The sequence below is a fragment of the Procambarus clarkii genome, chromosome 14 (genome assembly GCF_040958095.1).
Source record: "Procambarus clarkii isolate CNS0578487 chromosome 14, FALCON_Pclarkii_2.0, whole genome shotgun sequence".
NCBI classification, from domain to species: domain Eukaryota; kingdom Metazoa; phylum Arthropoda; class Malacostraca; order Decapoda; family Cambaridae; genus Procambarus; species Procambarus clarkii.
Genome location: NC_091163.1, coordinates 48464979 through 48477689, shown reverse-complemented (window position 1 = coordinate 48477689; position 12711 = coordinate 48464979).

The following is a 12711-nucleotide window of genomic DNA, read 5'->3' as shown; positions in this document are numbered from 1 at the left end:
ACACACAACCACCACACACACAACCACCACACTCACAACCACCACACACACAACCACCACACACACAACCATCACACACAACCACCACACTCACAACAACCACCACACACACAACCACCACACACACACAACCACCACACACACAACCACCACAAACACACAACCACCACACTCACAACCACCACACTCACAACCACCAAACACACACAACCACCACACACACAACCATAACACAAACAACCACCACACTCACAACCACCACACACACACCCACCACACTCACAACCACCACACCCACAACCATCACACACACAACCACCACACACACAACCACCACACACAACCACCACACACACAACCACCATATCCACAACCACCACACACAACCATCACACACACAGCCATGACACCCACAATCACCACACCCACAACCATCACTCACACAACCACCACACTCACACACAACCACCACACACACAACCACCACACTCACAACCACCATACACGCAACCACAACACACACAACCACCACACACACCCGCAACCACCATACACAAACACAACCACCACACACACCCTCAACTACCACACACACACACAACCACCACACACACACGACCACCACACACACAACAACCACACACACACACAACCACCACACATCTGATGTGGTGGAGGCTGACTCCATACACAGTTTCAAATGTAGATATGATAGAGCCCAGTAGGCTCAGGAATCTGTACACCAGTTGATTGACGGTTGAGAGGCGGGACCAAAGAGCCAAAGCTCAACCCCCGCAAGCACAATTAGGTGAGTACACACACAACCAACACACACACACAACAACCACACACACCCACAACCACCACACACACCCACAACCACACACATACAAAACCACCACACACACACAACCACCACACACACTCACAACCACCACACTCGCAACCACCACACACACAACCATCACACACACAACCACCACACCCACAACCACCACACACAACCATAACACTCACAACCAACACAAACACAACCACCACACAATCACACACACAACCACCACACTCACACAACCACCACACACACAACCAGCATACTCACACACAGCACACTCACAACCACCACACACAACCATCACACACACAACCACCACACTCACAACCACCACACACACAACCACCACACTCACAACCACCACACACACACACAACCATCACACACACAACTATCACACACACAACCACCACACACACAACCACTACACACAACCACCACACACACAACCACCACACACACAACCACCACACACACACAACACACCACACACACAACCACCACACACACAACCAACACACACACAACCACCACACACAACCACCACACTCACAACAATCACACTCAACCACCACACTCACAACCACCACACACACAACCATCACCCACACAACCACCACACACGCAACCACCACACACACACCACTACACACACAACCATCACACACATAACCATCACACACACAACCACCACACACACAACCACCACACACAACCACCACACACACACAACTATCCACACACCACCACAACACCACAACACAACCATCACACACACAACCACCACACACACAACCACCACACTCTCCAACCACCACAAACACACAACACACACACAACACCACACACACAACCACCACACAACAACCACCACACACACAACCACCACACTCACACAACCACAAACACACACCACACACAAACACAATCACCACACACACCAACTCACACACATAATTACCACACACACAACACCACACACACAACCAACCACCACACACACACAACCACCAAACACAACCAATACACACAACTATCACAACACACCACACACACAACCACCACACTCACAACCACCACACACAAACACCACAACACAACACCACACTCACAACCACCACACACACACAGCACCACACACACAACCAGCATACTCACACCACCACACAGAACCACACACTCACATCCACCACACACAACCATCACACCACAACCACCACACTCACAACCACCACACACACATCCACCACACTCACAACCACCACACACACACACAACCATCACACACACAACCACCACACACACACACAACCACCACACTCACAACCACTACACACAACCATCACACACACAACAACCACACACACAACCACCACACACACAACCAACACACACACACAACCACCACACACACACCAACACACACACACAACCACCACACACACAACCACCACACTCACAACAATCACACTCAACCACCACACTCAAAACCACCACACACACAACCATCACCCACACAACCACCACACACGCAACCACCACACACACACCACCACTACACACACATAACCATCACACACACAACCACCACACACACAACTACCACACACACAACTACCACACACACACACCACCACACACAACTATCACACACAACCACCACACACACAACCACAAACACAACCACCACACACACAACCACCACACACACAACCACCACACACACAACCACCACACTCACAACCACCACACACACAACCACCACACACACAACCACCAAACTCACAACCACAACACACACAACCCACAAACACAACCACCACACACAACCACCACACACACAACCATCACACACATAATTACCACACACACAACCACCACACACACAACACCACCACACACTCACAACCATCACACACAACCACCACACACACAACCACAAACACCACCACACACACACAACCACCACAAACACAACCAATACACACAACTATCACACACACAACCACCACACTCACAACCACCACACTCACAACCACACACACACACAACTACCACACACACAACCACCACACTCACAACCACCACACACAACCACCACACACACAACCACACACAACCACCACACTCACAACCACCACCACACACACAACCACCACACACACAACCACCACAAACACACAACCACCACACTCACAACCACCACACTCACAACCACCAAACATACACAACCACCACACACACAACCACCACACACACAACCATAACACAAACAACCACCACACTCACAACCACCACACACACACCCACCACACTCACAACCACCACACCCACAACCATCACACACACAACCACCACACACACAACCACCACACACAACCACCACACACTTAACCACCATACCCACAACCACCACACACACAACCATCACACACAGCCATGACACCCACAATCACCACACCCACAACCATCACTCACACAACCACCACACTCACACACAACCACCACACACACAACCACCACACTCACAACCACCATACACGCAACCACAACATACACAACCACCACACACACCCGCAACCACCATACACAAACACAACCACCACACACACCCTCAACTACCACACACACACACAACCACCACACACACACGACCACCACACACACAACAACCACACACACACCAACCACCACACATCTGATGTGGTGGAGGCTGACTCCATACACAGTTTCAAATGTAGATATGATAGAGCCCAGTAGGCTCAGGAATCTGTACACCAGTTGATTGACGGTTGAGAGGCGGGACCAAAGAGCCAAAGCTCAACCCCCGCAAGCACAATTAGGTGAGTACACACACAACCAACACACACACACAACCACACACACCCCAACCACCACACACACCCACAACCACACCACACACATACAAAACCACCACACACACACAACCACCACACACACTCACAACCACCACACTCGCAACCACCACACCACAACCATCACACACACAACCACCACACCCACACCACCACACACAACCATAACACTCACAACCAACACAAACACAACCACCACACAATCACACACACAACCACCACACTCACACAACCACCACACACACAACCAGCATACTCACACACAGCACACTCACAACCACCACACTCACAACCACCACACACAACCATCACACACACCCACCACACTCACAACCACACACACAACCACCACACTCACAACCACCACACACACACACAACCATCACACACACAACCACCACACACACAACCACTACACACAACCACCACACACACAACCACCACACACACACAACCACCACACACACAACCACCACACACACAACCAACACACACACAACCACCCACACACAACCACCACACTCACAACAATCACACTCAACCACCACACTCACAACCACCACACACACAACCATCACCCACACAACCACCACACACGCAACCACCACACACACCACCACTACACACACAACCATCACACACATAACCATCACACACACAACCACCACACACACAACCACCACACACACAACCACCACACACACACAACTATCACACAACCACCACACACAACCACCACAAACACAACCATCACACACACAACCACCACACACACAACCACCACACTCTCACAACCACCACAAACACAACCACCACACACACACAACCACCACACTCACAACCACCACACACACAACCACCACACACAACCACCACACTCACAACCACAACACACACAACCACCACAAACACAATCACCACACACACAACCATCACACACATAATTACCACACACACAACGACACACACAACCACAACCACCACACACACACAACCACCACAAACACAACCAATACACACAACTATCACACACACAACCACCACACTCACAACCACCACACACACAACCACCACAAACACAACCACCACACTCACAACCACCACACACACAGCCACCACACACACAACCAGCATACTCACAACCACCACACACACACAGCCACCACACACACCAGCATACTCACAACCACCACACAGAACCACCACACTCACATCCACCACACACAACCATCACACACACAACCACCACACTCACTACCACCACACACACAACCACCACACTCACAACCACCACACACCACACAACCATCACACACACAACCACACACACACACAACCACCACACTCACAACCACTACACACAACCATCACACACACAACATCCACACACACAACCACCACACACACACAACCAACACACACACAACCACCACACACACAACCAACACACACACACAACCACCACACACACAACCACCACACTCACAACAATCACACTCAACCACCACACTCAAAACCACCACACACACAACCATCACCACACAACACCACCACACGCAACCACCACACACACCACCACTACACACACAACCATCACACACATAACCATCACACACACAACCACCACACACACAACTACCACACACACAACCACCACACACACAACTATCACACACAACCACCACACACAACCACAAAACACAACCACCACACACACAACCACCACACACAACCACCACACTCACAACCACCACACACACAACCACCACACACACAACCACCAAACTCACAACCACAACACACAACCACCACAAACACAACCACCACACACAACCACCACACACACAACCATCACACACATAATTACCACACACACAACCACCACACACAACCACCACACACACAACCACCACACACAACCACCACACACAACCACTACACACACAACCACCACAAACACAACCACCACACTCACAACCACCACACACACAACCACCACACACACACAACCACCACACTCACAACTACCACACTCACAACCACCACACACACAACCACACACACACACACAACCACTACACACACAAACATCACACTCACAACCACACCACACCCACCACACTCACAACCACCACACTCACAACCACCACACACACACAACCACCACACACACAACCACCACACTCACAACCACCACACACACACAACCACCACACACACAACCACCACACACACAACCATCACACACACAACCACCACACTCACAACCACCACCACACACACAACCACCACACACACACAACCACCACAAACACACAACCGCCACACTCACAACCACCAAACACACACAACCACCACACACACAACCACCACACAACAACATAACACACACAACCATCACACATACAACCACCACACACACAACCATCACACAACAACCACCACACTCACAACCACCACACACACACCCACCACACTCACAACCACCACACACAACCACCATACCCACAACCATCACACACACAACCACCACACTCACAACCACCACACACACACACACCACACTCACAACCACCACACTCCCAACCACCACACTCAAAACCACCACACCCACAACCACCACACACAACCATAACACTCACAACCAACACAAACACAACCACCACACACACAACCAGCATACTCACAACCACCACACAGATCCACCACACTCACAACCACCACACACAACCATCACACACACAACCACCACACACACAACCACCACGCACACAACCACCACACACACACACCACCACACACCAACCACCACACACACAACCACCACACACACAACCACCACACTCAGAACAATCACACTCAACCACCACACTCACAACCACCACACACACAAACCATCACCCACACAACCCCACACACGCAACCACCACACACACCACCACTACACACACAACCATCACACACATAACCATCACACACACAACCACCACACACACAACCACCACACACACAACCACCACACACACAACTATCACACACAACCACCACACACACAACCACAAACACAACCCACACACACACAACCACCACAAACACAACCATCACACACAAACCACCACACACACAACCACCACAAATACAACCACCACACACACAACCACCACACACACAACCACCACACTCACAACCACCACACACACAACCACCACACACACAACCACCACACTAACAACCACAACACACACAACCACCACAAACACAACCACCACACACACAACCATCACACACATAATTACCACACAACCATCATACACGCAACCACCACACACAACCACCACACCACACAACCACAACACAACCACCACACACACACAACCACCAAAACACAACCATCACACACACAACCACCACACTCACAACCACCACACACACAACCACCACAAACACAACCACCACACTCACAACCACCACACACACCAACCACCACACACACACAACCACCACACTCACAACCACCACACACAACCACCACACACACACACACAACCACTACACACACAACCATCACACTCACAACCACCACACACACATCCACCACACTCACAACCACCACAAACACACAACCGCCACACTCACAACCACCACACTCACAACCACCACACACACAACCACCACACACACAACCACAAACACAACCACCCACACACAACCACCACAAACACAACCATCACACACACAACCACCACACACACAACCACCACACTCTTACAACCACCACACTCTCAAACCACCACAAACACAACCACCACACACACAACAACCACACACACAACCACCACACTCACAACCACCACACTCACAACCACACACACAACCACCACACTCACAACCACCACACACACAACCACCACACACACAACCATCACACACATAACCACCACACACACAACCATCACACACACAACACCACCACACACAACCACCACACACATAACCACCACACTCACAACCACCACACACACACAACCAAAACAAACACGACCATCACACACACAATACCACAACACAACCACCACACACACAACCACCACAAACACAACACCACACACACAACCACCACAAACACAACCACCACACAACCACCACACACACAACCACCACAAACACAACCACCACAAACACAACCACAACACACACAACCATAACACACACAACCACCACATACACAAACCACCACACACACAACCACCACAAACACAACCACCACACACACAACCACCACACACACAACCACCACACACACACCACCACAAACACAACCACCACACACACAAACCACACACACCAACCACCACACAACACAACCACCACACACACAACCACCACACTCACAACCACCACCACACAACCACCACACACACACACAACCACTACACACACAACCATCACACTCACAACCACCACACACACAACCCCCAAACACACACAACCAGCACACACAACCACCACACACACAACCACCACTCTTACAACCACCACACTCTCACAACAACCACAAACAAAACCACCACACACATAACCACCACACACAACCACCACACACACAACCACACACTCACAACCACAACACACACAACCACCACAAACACAATCACCACACACACAACCATCAACACATATTACCACACACACAACGACCACACACACAACCACAACCACCACACAACACAACCACCACAAACAACCAATACACACACTATCACACACACACCACCACACACACAACCACCACACTCACAACCACCACACACACAACCACCACAAACACAACCACCACACTCACAACCACCACACACACACAGCCACCACACACACAACCAGCATACTCACAACCACCACACACACACACCACACACACACAACCAGCATACTCACAACCACCACACAGAACCACCACACTCACATCCACCACACACAACCATCACACACACAACCACCACACTCACAACCACCACACACACAACCACCACACTCACAACCACCACACACACACACAACCACACACACACAACCACCACACACACACACAACCACCACACTCACAACCACTACACACAACCATCACACACACAACAACCACACACACAACCACACCACACACACAACCAACACACACACACAACCACCACACACACAACCAACACACACACAACCACCACACACACAACCACCACACTCACAACAATCACACTCAACCACCACACTCAAAACCACCACACACACAACCATCACCCACACAACCACCACACACGCAACCACCACACACCACCACTACACACACAACCATCACACACATAACCATCACACACACAACCACCACACACAACTACCACACACACAACCACCACACACACAACTATCACACACAACCACCACACACAACCACAAACACAACCACCACACACACAACCACCACACACACAACCACCACACACACAACCACCACACTCACAACCACCACACACACAACCACCACACACACAACCACCAAACTCACAACCACAACACACACAACCACCACAAACACAACCACCACACACACAACCACCACACACACAACCATCACACACATAATTACCACACACACAACCACCACACACTCACAACCATCACACAACCACCACACAACACAACCACAAACACCACCACACACACACAACCACCACAAACACAACCAATACACACAACTATCACACACACAACCACCACACACAACCACCACACACACAACCACTACACACACACAACCACCACAAACACAACCACCACACTCACAACCACCACACACACCACCACCACACACACACAACCACCACACTCACAACCACCACACTCACAACCACCACACACACAACCACCACACACACACACAACCACTACACACACAAACATCACACTCACAACCACCACACACACCCACCACACTCACAACCACCACACTCACAACCACCACACACACACAACCACCACACACACAACCACCACACTCACAACCACCACACACACACAACCACCACACACACAACCACCACACACAACCATCACACACACAACCACCACACTCACAACCACCACCACACACACAACCACACACACAACCACCTCAAACACACAACCGCCACACTCACAACCACCAAACACACACAACCACCACACAACAACCACCACACACACAACCATAACACACACAACCATCACACATACAACCACCACACACACAACATCACACAACCACCACACTCACAACCACCACACACACACCCACCACACTCACAACCACCACACACACACCACCATACCCACAACCATCACACACACAACCACCACACTCACAACCACCACACACACACACCACACTCAACCACCACACTCCCAACCACCACACTCAAAACCACCACCCACAACCACCACACACAACCATAACACTCACAACCAACACAACACAACCACCACACACACAACCAGCATACTCACAACCACCACAGATCCACCACACACAACCATCACACACACAACCACCACACACACAACCACCACGCACACAACCACCACACACACACAACCACCACACACACACCACCACACACACAACCAACACACACACAACCACCACACACACAACCACCACACTCACAACAATCACACTCAACCACCACACTCACAACCACCACACACCAAAACCATCACCACACAACCACCACACACGCAACCACCACACACACCACCACTACACACACAACCATCACACACATAACCATCACACACACAACCACCACACACACAACCACCACACACACAACCACCACACACACAACTATCACACACAACCACCACACACACAACCACAAACACAACCACCACACACACACAACCACCACAAACAAACATCACACACACAACCACCACACACACAACCACCACAAATACAACCACCACACACACATCCACCACACACACAACCACCACACTCACAACCACCACACACACAACCACCACACATACACCACCACACTCACAACCACAACACACACAACCACCACAAACACAACCACCACACACACAACCATCACACACATAATTACCACACAACCATCATACACGCAACCACCACACACAACCACCACACAACACAACCACAAACACAACCACCACACACACACAACCACCACAAACACAACCATCACACACACAACCACCACACTCACAACCACCACACACACAACCACCACAAACACAACCACCACACTCACAACCACCACACACACAACCACCACACACACCAACCACCACACACACAAACCACCACACTCACAACCACCACACACAACCACCACACACACACACACAACCACTACACACAAACCATCACACTCACAACCACCCACACACATCCACCACACTCAACCACCACAAACAACACACACCGCCACACTCACAACCACCACACTCACAACCACCACTCACACACAACCACCACACACACAACCACCACACACACAACCACAAACACAACCACCCCACACACACAACCACCACAAACACAACCATCACACACACAACCACCACACACACACCACCATACTCTTACAACCACCACACTCTCACAACCACCACAAACACAACACCACACACACAACCACCACACACACAACCACCACACTCACAACCACCACCCACTCACAACCACACACACAACACCACACTCACAACCACCACACACACAACCACCACACACACACCATCACACACATAACCACCACACACACAACCATCACACACACAACCACCACACACACAACCACCACACACATAACCACCACACTCACAACCACCACACACACACAACCAAAACAAACACGACCATCACACACACAAATACCACAAACACAACCACCACACACACAACCACCACAAACACAACCACCACACACACAACCACCACAAACACAACCACCACACACCACAACCACACACACACAACACCACAACACAACCACACAAACACAACCACAACACACCAACCATAACACACAACCACCACATACACAACCACCACACACAACCACCACAAACACACACCACACACACAACCACCACACACACAACCACCACACACACAACCACCACAAACACAACCACACACACACAACCACCACACACACCAACCACCACACAAACACAACCACCACACACACAACCACCACACTCACAACCACCACACACACAACCACCACACACACACACACAACCACTACACACACAACCATCACACTCACAACACCACACACAACCCGCAAACACACACAACCAGCACACACAACCACCACACACACAACCACCACACTCTTACAACCACCACACTCTCACAACAACCACAAACAAAACCACCACACACATAACCACCACACACACAACCACCACACTCACAACCACACACACAACCACCACTCACAACCACCACACACACACCACCACACCACAACCATCACACACATAACCACCACACACACAACCATCACACACACAACCACCACACACAAACCACCACACACATAACCACCACACTCACAACCACCACACACACACAACCAAAACAAACACGACCATCACACACACAAATACCACAACACAACCACCACACACACAACCACCACAACACAACCACCACACACACAACCACCACAAACACAACCACCACACACAACCACCACACACACAACCACACACTCAAACCACCAACTCGCAACCACCACACACACAACCACACACACACAACCACCACACCCACAACCACCACACACAACCATAACACTCACAACCAACACACAACAACCACCACACACTCACACACACACAACCACCACACTCACACAACCACCACCACACACACCAGCATACTCACACACAGCACACTCACAACCACCACACTCACAACCACCA